The sequence below is a fragment of the Engraulis encrasicolus genome, chromosome 21 (assembly GCF_034702125.1).
Source record: "Engraulis encrasicolus isolate BLACKSEA-1 chromosome 21, IST_EnEncr_1.0, whole genome shotgun sequence".
NCBI lineage: Eukaryota > Metazoa > Chordata > Actinopteri > Clupeiformes > Engraulidae > Engraulis > Engraulis encrasicolus.
The window spans coordinates 5,765,209-5,780,424 of NC_085877.1; the positions used below are offsets into that span (position 1 = coordinate 5,765,209).

The window sequence follows — 15,216 nt, forward strand, 5'->3', positions numbered from 1 at the left end:
GGAGATGTTTCCATTGTGCGTGTGCGTGTGCATGTGCGTGCGTGCTTGTGTGTGTGTCTGAGCGAGCAAATGCGTGTGTGCATGGAGATATTTTACTTCTGCATGTGTGTCTTTCTTTCTGTGTGTGTGTGTGTGTGTGTGTGTGTGTGTGTGTGTGTGTGTGTGTGTGTGTGTGTGTGTGTGTGTGTGTGTGTGTGTGTGTGTGTGTGCGTGTGTGTGTGTGTGTGTGCGCGCGCTTCCGTCTTTATGTTCTCCAGACCGGAGATTAAATTCAGTCCAGTAAAAGCAGCGCTGCCTCTGAACACATTTCTTTTAGCCATGGTGGCACAAGGCGGGCACTTTTCATTGGGCTGCCCAATAACAGTCACCTGCGTCAGAAAAGTGGCAGGAAAATAACCATTGCGTACGCAACGCTAAGCTATGTCAAGGTCGTATATAACCATAGAGGTATAGAGGGTGACACTGGACTTAGACAGGGATGATGTGATGGAGCATTGGAGGGAGAGGGAGGGAGAGAGACAGAGAGAGAGAGAGAGAGAGAGAGAGAGAGAGAGAGAGAGAGAGAGAGAGAGAGAGAGAGAGAGCATGTTGGACATACACCAAGAGATGGTGCATGAGAGATGGAAAGAGAGAAATAAATGTTTGTGTGAATGTACGCTACATGTGCTTGCGCGCGTGCATGTGCAGTGTATACTGTCAGAGCAGATAGACTGGAGCTGTTCTTATTTACGACCCGCTGTGCCTGCTGACGGGCCTTCATTACCTGTAAATAGGCCCATGACACAGTACTGAGGGCTGCCTGCTAGAGGAGAGAGAGAGAGAGAGAGAGAGAGAGAGAGAGAGAGAGAGAGAGAGAGAGAGGGAAACACAGATGTGGGCAGTTAGACCAATAGCGTTTGCCTTATTAGCTCACTTAAGCAGCCAACCACTTCATGGAACGTGAACAAAAAGCCCCTCAGCTAGAAGTGGGTGTTTCAAACTGAATTTTTTTTCCTGCAAAAAAAAATCCTAAATTACCAGAAATTATGTTGTGGATATCAGCAGAATCTACTCAGTTCTGAATGTGTGTTATCTGCACAATGAAGATGAGATGGATTGAGATTGAGTTTGTCGGTCTCTGTTATTTTGAAGAGGGTTTAGACCTAAATTGCTGATAGTCACGTTTCTGATAACTGCTAGCCTTTCAAAGCCATTTCTAGGAGCCCGTCATGTTGCCTAACGTTATTGTTGTTCATTTCATTTAAGTGTTCATTCATGCACTGTTATTACTACTATCACAGCTGTCTCACATGACTTTTTGCCTAACAGTGCCTAATTTCTTTCAGCCATCAATCAGATATTGGGGGTTGATGTAACTTTAGACTCCAAGTGGGCCTTTAATACTTCTGTATAAAACCATGCCTCTCTCTTTTAACCAGTATATAAAAATCCCACAACGACCCATCAAGGCTACCTTAATAGTACGCATACTGTATATAGCATACATGATTCCAGTATTGTCTTTTGGAAAAAAGCATTGTGAGCCAGGAAAATCTATCGTTCCCACCGACTATAAGAACCTTGTTCTTCATCTGTGGAAATAAATGATCACGGGTATTGGTCACCTGTGAGCTGTATATTTAGAGTTTAACACGTTAAATGCTGTTTCATCTATGCCACTATCATAAATCAAATACATTCAGGTCGGTATATAGGATTTGCAGCCCATTTTCTAGAGAGAAGGTCAAGTCCAAACCAGGGGTGCGATTCTCAAAGTGCGAAGCAGCTAGTCTGTTAGCAATGTTGCATAGTAAATACTATAAAAGTTGCTAACTCTTGTGTCTCGAACGTTAGCACACAAAGTAACTACTGCTTGGAGTAATGTGCACTCTGAAGTAGTGGTGACTTTGAAAGTGAGGTGCCTCCTATCCGTATCTGGACAGTGAAGTTGGAAGTACAGCTGGAGTAGATCCATTGAGTCCAGACATCACCTCAGCCACCCCAAGTAACACACAGCGCTAGTCTACTTCAGAGCGTGACTCCACCCATTAGCTAAACTTGTAGTACATATTTGACCACAAATGTGTCAATATCTTTTAATCCTGTGGTGCAAAAGCGATGAAAATCAATCGACATGCACACAAAGTGATGATACAGCTGTGAGAGTGTTCAGAACACAAATTCACGTCATGTCATTTGTTCGTGAAAAAAAAACGTCATATCCTTGGAATCTGATGAATCCCACACTAATAATATACTTTTAGCTGTATGCCGATTGAATTGCGTCTCATTTCGATGTGTAATTTGTGAAATATTTAGATAAGAAAGTATTGGTTTCTCCCGGAAATGCGCTGGATTACGTGTGAAGTACTTAAATTTTTTTGGCGCGAATTTCATTTCATAGCCTAGGGGTATTTACGCTTGCCTATCAATGGGAAGACGCGAGCCACGCAGGTTCGAAACCAGTGTGCAGCATGTTGACAACAACTCGTGAAATCGTGTTTTGGACCCTACAGTGTAACACATTTTCCCTTGGCTGCACGTGTGTGTTGGTAATGCACAACATAAATTATCTATTTCTGCCAGATATTTCCAAAATTGTGGCACTGTAACCATGTGGATTCGAACCGGTGTGGCTTCTGTTTTCCCATTGGGATGCAAGCGTGAATACCACTAGGCTATGGAATGAAATCTGCGCGAAAATTTCTCAGGGATATGACACTTTAACAGACGATTTTCTGGGAGTAACCACAACTTTATTGTCCAAATATTTTACAAATTACACCTCGGAATGAAACGAAATCCAATCGGCATGCAGATAATACTGCATTATTGGTGCATTATTGGTGTCAGATTGTAATGCCACGGCCGTGTTTTTTCACAAAGAAATTACAAGGTGTGTTGTGGAGGAAACAGCGGAGTCACGGTGTCGTGACATCCAATCAAATGTGCTGGTGGTGGTTGTACATTATTGCTTTCTACTTCACGCACTGAATTTAGGAGGAAACAGCCGAATCATGACTCAGCAATCATGCATATCTCTTGTTGCTTCTTTGGTCACGCACTGCAATGCCAAGAAAGTAAGTAGCGGTGTGGACTCAGGAAAGCAGCCGCACTACTTTTGGCTTACTGTGGGAATAGTAAGGTTTCGAGAAATGCACGGATTTCGCCTTGAAGTAAGTAGATAACTACAAAGTACGTCTGTAGTTCAAAGCTAACGTTCCAGAATCGCACCCCAGTTCAGTCTCTGTGTGCAAAGTAGGCTATTTTAGCAGCTGCTAGTATAAGGGGGAAGTACACTACCTACAGTACGTACACGGTGAAATGTTTCTAAATGATTGTTACATCGTAACCACACACTTACTTTTCAAACAGGTTGTATAGTTAGAAGCACAGACACGTGCAAACTCATCCAATTAAGATAAAAGTTGTTTTTAACAATGATCCCTTACTCCTGGAGTTAGAAATACCTGCTAATGAACCAATATCCTCTCCAATCTCCACAAGTTTGGACAGTCTACATGTGTGTTGCATTGACGTCAATAGAGAGATTGAACTAACATCTAATTTTGTTGTTGTCTGTAAAGTATGTAGACACTCTTCACACATCACTTCACATGTTTCCAAACTGAAGGCTTCTATGCAGTAGCAGAGCAATTACAGACACAAAACATTGATACCCCCCTGCAGCCAGCTGAGGTCATAATTGGGCCCCCACCAATACAGAAGGGCCCAGGGGCAAGTGCCCTGTTTGCCCTTCCTAGCTCCGCCCCTGCGTCTATGTTAATTTTTGCAGTGTTAAATGAACAATTTGAGAGTTGAATTTAACACTTGTGGTGTTGGGCCTGCTCTAGAAGTGTTGAATCAACACTGCTAAACAACATCATTTGTCTAACGTCAACCCTGCTGAGGACATGGCTGCTGCTCTGCTCTACTGTATACATCTGCGGCCTGCAACTCCGTAGCAGCATTCAATTAAAACATGTGGTGGCAGGGAGGCAGGCAGCCCCTCTCTCTCTCTCTCTCTCTCTCTCTCTCTCTCTCTCTCTCTCTCTCTCTCTCTCTCTCTCCGTCTCCATTCAAATAACCTGCCTGCTGCTGTGCTTATTAAACAGAAGGGGGAGGTGGAAGCGAGAGAGAGAGAGAGAGAGAGAGAGAGAGAGAGAGAGAGAGAGAGAGAGAGAGAGAGCGGTGGACAGAGCAGCATTAGTATTCTGGCCGAGCGCTGCTTAAAAGCAGCTGACCTTTTCTCCTGCCCAAAGACGATGCTTGAACATATTCACGCGAATCAGAGAATATGCTTGTAAGCCATCCACAATGAAGAGTGTACAAGAGGATTTTTTCTCTTTCTTTCTCTCGCTTTCTCTCGATCCCTAGCTGTTTGAGAAAGAGCAGAGGAGGAAAGATGTGAGAGCAGAGCGTTATGCTGGACACAATCATTCACTCAACAATGATGAACGCCCCTCCCTCGTGCTTTGCACAGATTTTCGTGTGTGTGTGTGTGTGTGTGTGTGTGTGTGTGTGTGTGTGTGTCTGTCTGTCTGTCTGTCTGTCTGTCTGTCTGTCTGTCTGCCTGTCTGTGTGTGTGTGTGTGTGTGTGTGTGTGTGTGTGTGTGTGTGTGTGTGTGTGTGTGTGTGTGTGTGTGTGTGTGTGTGTGTGTGTGTGGGTGGGTGGGTGTGTGTGTGTCTGTGTGTGTGTGTGTGTGTCTGTGTGTGTGTCTGTACGTGTAGGAGAGAGAGAGAGAGAGAGAGAGAGAGAGAGAGAGAGAGAGAGAGAGAGAGAGAGAGAGAGAGAGAGAGAGAAGAAGAGAGAGAGAGAAACTGCAAGAGAGAGACAGAATGTGAGAGAAAGACTGTGTGCGGGCTCACGTATGTCTGTGCTGTGTGTGTGTGTGTGTCTGTGTGTTTTGGTGCCTTTACAATAGAGGGAGATCTCAGACCCGATGAGCGAATTCATCAGATTTCACCGTTAATCTCTGCCTCACAAAAACAGGAGACCTCTCACATTTGACTGAGACGCATTTAGCCGCCGATGCACATCAGAGCGCCTCTAATATTACCGCAATGGATCTGTGAAGTGCTGACCCGCACTGAACCCGGTAGGAGTCATGAGTCGGTGTTGTGATTCACTCTCCTCAGCGAGCCTCTCTGTTCAAAGCATCTACCTGACCCACCTGCCTGAAAAGGTAGCTGCTCTCTACTGAGGAAAGCCACAAAGCACAGACGTTAAGTACACCAGCGTCTTTGAAACACAAGAGAGAATGGAAGGCTATGAGGGAGTAGTTACTTCAGGCCTCGGCCGATGACCCCGGACAGGTCACTGAAGGAAATTTTAGTAAAGAGATCACAGTGGTGGGGGGTGGGTTTAAAAATATGTTCCATACGCTCCATGTTTTCTCTATTAGCTCGGGAAAGTTTGTTCAAAGTGGTACAATGAAACCGAATTTCCAATTGTCCACTTGTGTTTTTTGTACAAATATGAAACAAATGTGACTATGCTGTCCCTACACATATCTGCAGGGGGATGAAAAGTGTGTACATGTTTTTGACTTACTTTGAGGGTTTTTCCTTTGTATGGTAAGTGTGTCCATGTGACTGTAGGATGTGGTGAAAGGTGGAAAAGCATGTCATAGTGAACACATTCAGCCCAGTTGCTCTTAAAACCTACAACAACAAAAGCCTCTCAGAACTCCTGTTCATAAATAATGGAAATTGATATCCATGGCCTCTCAACACCAGCGTTATATACTCGCCTGTTTTATGCCTGAACATACAGTATAATATTTATTTTTGTACTTTAGCCAAAATCCTGAAAAATTCAAATTCTAAACAGAAGTCAAATATATTAATTCATTCCTACACACCTTGCATCCTTTGTTTATTCCCCGTCCCTTGAATTATGTGACTGTGAACTGCTAACTTTTAGACATGATTTTGTCATTTGTAAAATTCTGTACTGTTACACAATCTTCAAAAAATACAACTTAAAACATATAACATACTTTTACCTCCTATATCTAGACACTGTAAAACAGTGGAGGTAAACTGTGAAACAGCACAGCTTCATATGCTTAGGAGAAATACTCCCTAAAGAGAAAACAAGAACATGAGAAGTATTCACTTAAAATATTGACTATATTGAAAATCTTGAAGGAACAGCTTGCCCTGTGTATGTTATCTTACAGATGATACTGATCAGGGTTGAGACATTCACACCGCGCCATTTGGAATTAAAAGGGGAAAAAATAAAGAAAACAGAGCTAGTTAACAATATGTGCCAAAGGGGGTCTTTAAAAAAAAAAAAGCCAACACAAATAACTTCAAATTCCATAAACTGTGGCCGGCGAAGGCAGGCTGTGTGAAACTATGCAATGAAACGAAATGCTTCAAGGGAGCCAAACAGATGTGTGCTCTCGCAAAAGGCAGGGTTCAAGTGGAATGATGTGCCCCTAAACAGCTAATAAACGCCACAAAATGAACCGGCAATTAAATTTATATGCTTGATTGCACCGCAGTCATGTCCACGGCAGACTCATCAAACACCTGGGATTTTGCAATCAGCCTCTCACAAAAAAAATAAAAGAAAGACGTTAGAACAATGAAAGGGGTCTTTACAAAAAAAACAAGTTCGCTCTTAATTTGGGGTTTTGCTGGGGTTTTTCATTTGCAATCTACATTTTATATGATTATCAATATTCTAACAAAGCTGAAAATGTGAATGAAGTAAATTAACTTGAGAGCAAAAAAACAAAGATGAATAAGATAATCATTCTGTTGATTAGAGCTTTTTTGTTGAGCATATGAAGTAATGTATTTCCTCCCCAATCACAGTTTACTGCTGTAACATGTTAAACATGTATTGCCCCTTACACCACTGAGCAATTATCTTCTTTCCAGACAATGTCAGAATACATAGCCCCAAACGTCACCCAGCCACACGGCCCAGTCATTCTTTGTTAATTCTTAAACTGTGGTCATGTTTATGGCACCACGCCAAGAATAATTCGACCGACCACTTTTTAATTGTTGCAGGGGTCGGTCATCATGCCCAGAGGAGAGAAATTAGTCACTGAACTGCGACGGACAGAGGTTATATTCACCCCAGACTAGCAGAGCCTCAACATTCAGGCGTACGCCTGTAACTGCACTGATACTAATACGGCAGGCCATTTTAAATAAGATCACCAAAAGTTTAACACCTCTCACAACATTTCTCTTTTTAGTCATTTAAGCAAACTGTCTACTTTTTAACTATGAAAAAAGGCCAGTTACTCTTCAAAGCTGTGGCACAGTTGGGAGGAATTAGTTTTACTGTGGACTACTGATATATAAGACAACAAAATGCCTGTAAATCTCCGACTGTTCAACAGGGTAGCTACATAAATCTCTGCCTGTTTGCTTATTTGATTATGTTTGTGACCTTGTAAAACAATTATTTGGCCATGTTACCTTTTCCTAAAGTAACTTGGTTCACTGAGTCGGTCACCTTATTTCACGCAAATTGATGGCCATGTTCTGGCTATACACAACACATGTCTTTCTTTTTCTTTACATTTCTCCTCTCCAGTTTTGAAATTGTAGTTTTCTGTGGAAAAAGAGAAATTAAGTCATATATTCAGAGCTCTTTGAGCTATAGAGCAGTTCTTACTCTTTTCTCATTTTTGCGCTGTTCAGTTTCATTAAATTAGTCAGTAACACAATATGAAAAGCTGTTCATTGAACTAATTTAACACTAATCCTCATAGCGACCATCCCTCTCACGTCCACAGGTACCCCTACTTCTCAACTACAAAGACCATTAATTAAACAAAACAGTTGTTGAAACGGATAAAGACCAGTCTCTATAACACCTTTGCTGTGGGCTGTAGAGGAATTAATTATGATCATTGTTTCATCTGAAACACTTATCCTCAAATGTGGTCATGAATCTTGTTCAACTGGCTGATAGTCTGTCTGTCTCTCTCTATCACTGTCTCTCCTGTGTGCGAGAAATGGGATCTCCTTACTCGAGGTGACATTTTTTGTGCCCGCGAATACTAATACACTCTCTCTGTCGCTCTTTTCCTCTCAGAGCGACCTGTCTGCCCGCGTATAGTCCATCTGTGTGTGGTTAGCACGGCAAAAGCCCACAGATGGCCGCCAAAAACACTTTCAAAGTCGCTCCAGCCATACGTCTAACCTTACAAAGCAAACTAATTAACAGTAAAAGGTGGTTGCAAGGCGGGAGAAAACGGTGCGGTTTGAAAGAGTTTGCTTTGTCCCTAATGAGGGAGAGAGAAGTATAGGCAGCGAGGGCCAGGGCCACAGGGTTTATGGCTCTGTCCTTAGGACACTAGTAAACCTCCTGGCCAGGGCAGTGGTACACAACATGCGGCCTCAAAGGTGCCAGGAAGAGTGTTGTGTGTATGGCTTCACGGCCTAAATCAAGACCAATCTCCCATAAAATGATAAAACACTGTAATGGTCTAGCACCTATGGCGAACCATCCAAAAGGCAGGCCTTGCATTCCGATTTCTGAAACCCTGAAATGGACTCCTGATTCTTTTGGAATTGTCCAGAAGCTAAACAATTGGTGTAGTATTACTAAGATAAATGACACATCTTTCACAAAAGACTGGAAGTGTTACGTTACTTTACGAGACACAAAACAAGCTATAGGTCAAATTGAATGTGCTCATCGCCATCATTATTCAAGGAAATGTTCTTGACAGAGCTTGCGTGTATGTGTGCATATTATTTTATGTCTCTGAAGAGTCTTGTGTTATGAAAACAAGGACATGTCCTTAGAAAGCTAATTAAACTGAAACAAATGTGAGCAAACGGGGGGAAACGTGGAAACGTCTCGACTGCCAAATGTAATATTATTTCCATTATTTATTTCATCACTTATTTATGAATGAGTTCAGAGAGAATTAATAACAGAAATCCCACAGAGACAATATTGGCTAAGCCGTCCTGAAACTGACAGGTCCAACAGCATTAGTAGTTAACACATACACACGCATGCACAAACACACACACATGCACACACATACACACACACACACACACACACACACACACACACACACACACACACACACACACACACACACACACACACACACACACACACACTCACTCGGTCCTAAAACACATAGCCTATGCACACACAAAGACACAGAAAGTGTGTGTTGGTATCTTTCCCATCCAATTCAAACAAATTCAATCAGTAGTCACAGTTGAAAGGAAAAATCCTCTTGCTCTTTTATTATATTTGATGAATGTCCTCACATGTTTACATTACAACAGATGAACTTGCAAGTGAATATATAACTATATCAAAGAATAGAACTGATAGATTTTTCTAGACATGGATAAATGTAGTAGGTGTGGTCATGTGAACAATAAAATGTAGCATGTATTGATATTTATGCCGTGTTTTATATAAAATACTTAAAGCATTAAAACACATAAGCCCAAGGATTTACTAAACCAGAAAACCACAACTAAGTTTGAGGAAATAAAATGATTGAAGGTTAAGTTAAATTTGATTTTATTTGTAAATACAGTAACAGCCCAACCAATCTTATTTTATTTTTTCTTGGTCACTCAACTATGTGTTCTATAAAACACCTCCTTTTTGGATACTTCTTCAGAAGTGTGTGTGGGTACGTGTGTGTGTGTGTGTGTGTGTGTGTGCGCACGCTTGTATGCGTGCGCGTGTGCGTGTGTGTGTGTTCAGCAGCTAGTGGGGTCAAGGCAAGGAAAAATGCAACGGAGTGTTCTTCACGTCAGCCTGCTGTTTTTAGATTGACCATAATTAAGTTGTTTCTCCTCCTGAAGTCTTTGAGAGAGAGAGAGAGAGAGAGAGAGAGAGGAGAAAAGGAGGGAGAGAGCCATGTGTGAATAATCAGAGCTGAGATGTTGGCTTGGCCCCATTCGTCTATCTGAGGGCCGGTGTGGCGTGTTGCGGCATGGTGCGGTGCGGTGCGGCACAGCTTGGAGGGTGTGTGTGGTAAATGTTAACACCTTGTGCGTTTGGAAGTCCTCATGTGCTTGTCTCATTAGCAGCTAATTGGTTCGGCTCTCCCTCTCGGACATGACGTCTCGCCCACCCCACTCCCTTTGAAGGGGGAGAGAGGGAGAGAGAGGGAGGGAGAGAGAGAGAGGGAGGGAGAGTGGATGGGTGGATGTGTGGTGAGGTGGTGGCAAAATTGGTTCATTTTTTTTGCAAAGCTACAAGCTTCAACAGGAGAGTTTAAGTCCATATTACAGAAACATAAACATTCCTGTCCCGCGATTAACCTCCAAGAACAGCGCCGTGCTAAGTTGGGCATACAGCCTGCAAAACAAAAGTAGCCTGGGGATGGAAGGCAAAAGAGAGAGGGAGAGAGAGAGAGAAAGAGAGAGGCCCTCTCTTCTCTTTTCCCTCTTACACTCATTTTTCTCCTTTTTTCCCCCAGGAGGGCAATTCGAAAGAAAAGAAGAAGAAGAAAAAAAAACATTAACTGTGTTAAAGCTTGAGTTTCTATGACGATGTTATGGATGTTTATTGTATGTATGTTGAACAGAACGGCATGTGACTGTGGAAATTTTGAGCTCAAATTTAATGGGGCAGAAGAATAGCAATATGCATGCACTGCTTGGAAATATGTAAGCGCTCCCCTTTATAATCCCATATCATACAGTACAGTGCAGCTGTCGCCAGCCAGCGGAGAGGGATGCAGGTAGAGAAATGAAAACATCAGGTGCTGGTAGGGGGGGTGGTCCTCATGCCAGCACAGTCCCCAAGGAGCTCTACCCAAACCATTCCGTTGAGGTTCAAGTTAAGTGCGATGTGTACAATTAGAAAACATGTGTACTTGCGTAAAGCAAAAGCCGACATTGAGAGCCTTACTGGAAACCTCCTACTCCCATTTGTTATTGTGACACAGTACTCAAGAGAACACTGCACACAACAAAATTACTCCCCCCACCAACCTGGCGGGTCGGGAGTCAAGCTGGTAACCTTTAGGGTACAAGTCTGACGCCCTAACTGCTTACCCACAACTGCCCATGACTTGTGTACATTACATGCTCAATGGAATTCTACCTTCATGTCAACTCCACAATAACATAACAGAAGACATAGCCATGGTAAAGTAACAGTAAGTAGGCCTAAGGGTTAACGTTCGGCGAGAAGGTCGCTACCGTGGAATAGCAGCACGACAGAGAGAATCTTTAGACCCCGACGCGGAGCGGAGGGGTCTTGTTCTCTCTGAAGTGCTGCTATTCCACAAAGCGACCGACTCGCCGAAAGTTAACCCGCTTATTATATGGATATACTTAAATGATTCACACATGGCGGGGACATTTCTTTAGGCCTATTTAATGTTAAGATTGTTGCTGCGCAAAACAAAACAGTGCCGTTGTGGAACACCGCTAGGCAACAGCTAGGTAGGCTAGCCAGGACAACAGGTGTTGTCTATCACAGCAGCTGATTAGAGTCTTGTTGAAAAGTCGCTTTAGCAGTGAAAAGTCTTGTTGCCATTGACAGCGGTCTGTTAGAGACCAACCTATCCGTTATCGAAAAATAACAGACGTGCAAACTTTGGGGAGCCCCGTTGAAATGAATGGAGCATTCGACCGATGACGTCACACCATATAATAATAGTTGAATAATAGTGTTAATTATGGGTTGGTGTTTTATTAGACCTGGTTTTGCTGCATGATCTGTGAAGCTTCTGAGAGTACTTCAGGCAGACGCTGCTGCTCCTGCACCTTGTTAAGATGTATCAGGGTGACAGTGCTGAGAGGTTGAAATCTAGTAATATAAAGTCTAATGCCTATAATGCTACAATACTGAATACGTTCAATACAAAGGTCAATGGCATGTAACCTAAGCGAATGAAGTAATGAATGAATGAATGAATCATTTAACGTTCTCAACAATACATTAACTTTAACAGGTTCTGAAAACTGTCGCAGTTCCATGACACTTTGGTAAGGAAATTGGGGCATCCGTGAGCTCATCTAAAGGGGTTCTGTGTCATGTTCTCTGTTCTTACTCTAATTCACATGAGCTCAGGCAACATGAAGTCCGGGTATTGGATATCCATTTTTTGTTTATGTTGTTTTTGCCCCATCAAGCGCAAACTCGTCCAGTCTACAATGTCGACAACATTGGCCTACAGCAAGCATTCGAGACCAGTGCAGCAATGTAAAACTTGGGCTAATGTTTCTTTTTAAAAGCTCTCCCAATTCAGACAATTCCAAAATGACCATAGGCCTACCTAATTTGCAGTAGTTAATAAGCAAATAAATTCATTATCCATGGATAAAAACCTACCATGACTAGCGTCATAGTTAAACTTAGTAAAGCAGATGTGGACAGCCTCTCTTTTTTTCTTTATACCCACACCTTTCATTGTCTGTCTCTTTCTTTCTCCCTCCAGATTGTGTGTGTGTGCGTCTGCGTGTATATGTGTGTGTGTGTGTGCGTGTGTGCATGTGTGTGTGTGTGTGTGTGTGTGTGTGTGCGTGTGCGTGTGCGTGTGCTCCTTTTGCGCGTGAGAAGCCTCATCTGTTACTGCGCAGCGAGTCTGCCCCCGCCTGTGACAGCAGGCGACAGGGTGTCACCGCACGCGACAGTGATGGATGCGCCACATTCCGTAGGCAACTTGGGCAATTGGACACATTAACAAGAGGCACCTGCTTTTCCTCACCATACAAATCTATTAAAAGATAACAGCAATGGAGGACTCTTGCTCTATTAGTAAATTATAGCTCTCTGTCCTTCCGAAGAGGTAGTATATTTTCCTCAACCCAACCTCTCAGACACCTCTCAGGAATGGGGTGCATTGCTAGGCAAACAGCGCCATCTAAAGGTAGACAGTAATGTAACCTTTTTTATTATTGATAAAAATGCATTCATATTAATTAAAATGTTTAGTATTATTACATTGGTATTCCTTACAATTGTTCCAACAAAAATAGAAGGAAAATGTTAAATACACAAACGTGCTGTATACAAATTATATAAAAATTGGTTTAGTAAAGCTCACAATATAGCAAGAAACCAATGAAGAAAGAGACCAAAAAATCTGGTTAGATAAAAAATCATCATATTGCATATAGAGTATAGACATGAATACACTTGAGTAAGATTGCCAAGACAACCCCCAGGCTTTTTTTCGCCTGTCAGTGGGAGAGTCATTATCGTTGATAGCTCCCTATGGCCCATCATAGATGTAAGTGGCTGAAGAAATATCTGATGGTGGGTTGGCTTCAGGGACTCACCATCTTTTGTGTCTTTCCTGAATTAATAATCCAAATAAACAGAGTAAATCCTCGATGCAGATGTGACGGTATTATGTCCTGAGGTAGTAATGAAAGAATTTCATATTTTTGAACTGCCTATCATTTTTTTCTTTTTTTCTTGCCAAGTTCTTTAATGAAGCTTTTAATAAGGCCAGCTCGCATGATCATCATATAGAACACACCCAAGGGAATTTTCCCTCACAAAGGCTATTTATCATTAATTGATTTACTAAATGATTTACAAATAATTAATCGAAAAACTGGATGCCACATTAATGGATCTTGAATGTCCAATTTCAGCACCACCACCACATACTGTATTTTTTTATCACAGGAAACAATGTCAAAGATGAACCCCATCTTGACACATTCAGGCTTTTCTATTCAAGACAGGAGGGGTTTGAGATTTGTGTCTGTGCAAGTCGTAATTCATCAATAATGATGTCTTTTTTTTCCTAGGTGGAGAAGAGGAAGGGATGCTTGGCGCTTGATGAAGAGGACAGTGTGGCATTTCAACAGAGTTCAGAGGACGTGACGGGATGGCACCCTGGTGGAACAAGTGAGTAAATATGTGAAAGGAGCGATCGCTGGATGGTAGTAAATACCTCAATGACCTGCAATCTGTCAGCCGTGCACTGCAAGCACCGGCAGATCACCGGTCGCGCTGGAGGAATTTACTATCATTTGAGGAGTGACACGACCAGAACTCAAAAAAAAAAGTTAATCTGTCTCTTGCCCCTCAGCAGTCCACTAAAATCCCGCCATAAATCTCCAGTCACACAGCTCAGCGTGCCCTGTCGCGAGATATCACACTGTGACAATGCCTTTTACCGGCATCGGCCGTCTTGACAGAAATATGTTTCGGCCAACTGTGGTGTCATTTCATTTAGCGTGATTTAGCCCGAGTTATTCGTCGCCATTTTAATCAATCAGCGACTGTCATGTTTTTCTGTTCCCCCCTCGTCTTCGGGAGCCCTGTCGCCCATCATGATGGGCAATGGCAGTGCTCCTGTGTTAAGGTGATGTATAAGTCTTATTATCATTGGCCTGATGGATGGCAGTCGGCACGGGGCAACCTTCCTTTCCACTTCCCTTCCCTTCTTGCTCCTTCTTCCATGGAGCCAGTCTTTTTGGAAAGTGGGCCACCTACACCTTCAGGCCAGAGACAAGGGGGCCTGAATCTCTGTGCCTTTTGAATAACTGTATACATCATTGGCACTACTATACGACAAACAAAAACTGAACTCGTGCAACACTGTAATACATGCTATTCATCATGTGCCAGGCAAGGTGTCTCAGGGCATATACAGTATACGGAGGTTAAGAGCCCATGACAGTGACCCTCCACCATGCCCTACAGCCCTAGATTTCTCTGAATTTGCATCATGCACGTGTAAGAGCCATTAGACAAAAAAAAGTGTTGAATCGACTATGCAATAAATTACCTGATTCCAATTCCTTGGCTAGTTCAACCTGCCTTATTTGCGAAGGTAGATTCAGTTGGTTTTCCAAGTTAAATATTGGAAGCCAGGTTTCCCATCACCTCAATATCATTTGCAGGCCCTGCTCAACAGCCTATACAGTGTATGCCTATAGGATACACCAGAATACTCAATAGGCCCAACAAGGCTTTGGATCTCACATCATCTAACCAAAACAGTCATGCAGACAAACAACAAGCAATTTCTAAAAACACATCTGAAATTGATTATGCAAAATACTGATTAACCATCAAGGCCTCCTAAATAAGCCAATGGACGAAATAAATGACTGTGACATTTTAGACTCGTCATCATATACCAGCCCTGTGACTAGGCCTGTCTCAGATGAACCTTTAAGTGAGTAAACAATCAGAAAAAGAAAATCAAGCAATGATTTTATTTTTTTCTAAAGAGAGACCCTACCATGAAGCAACATGTTATTTCCAGCCAGGATCTTAATGAACTTCACCACCTC

The 15,216-nt window shown here is 42.5% G+C and overlaps 1 long non-coding RNA gene across 2 annotated transcripts in view; it reads left to right on the forward strand.

Moving 5' to 3' along the window:
- LOC134437528 (uncharacterized) overlaps positions 1–15,216 on the forward strand; it is a 33,095-nt gene that overhangs the window by 8,539 nt on the left and 9,340 nt on the right. For both annotated transcript variants that reach the window (XR_010032402.1, XR_010032401.1), the window contains exon 3: positions 13,720–13,819. This is a non-coding gene — a long non-coding RNA (uncharacterized LOC134437528). The remainder of the gene's footprint in view (positions 1–13,719; positions 13,820–15,216) is intronic.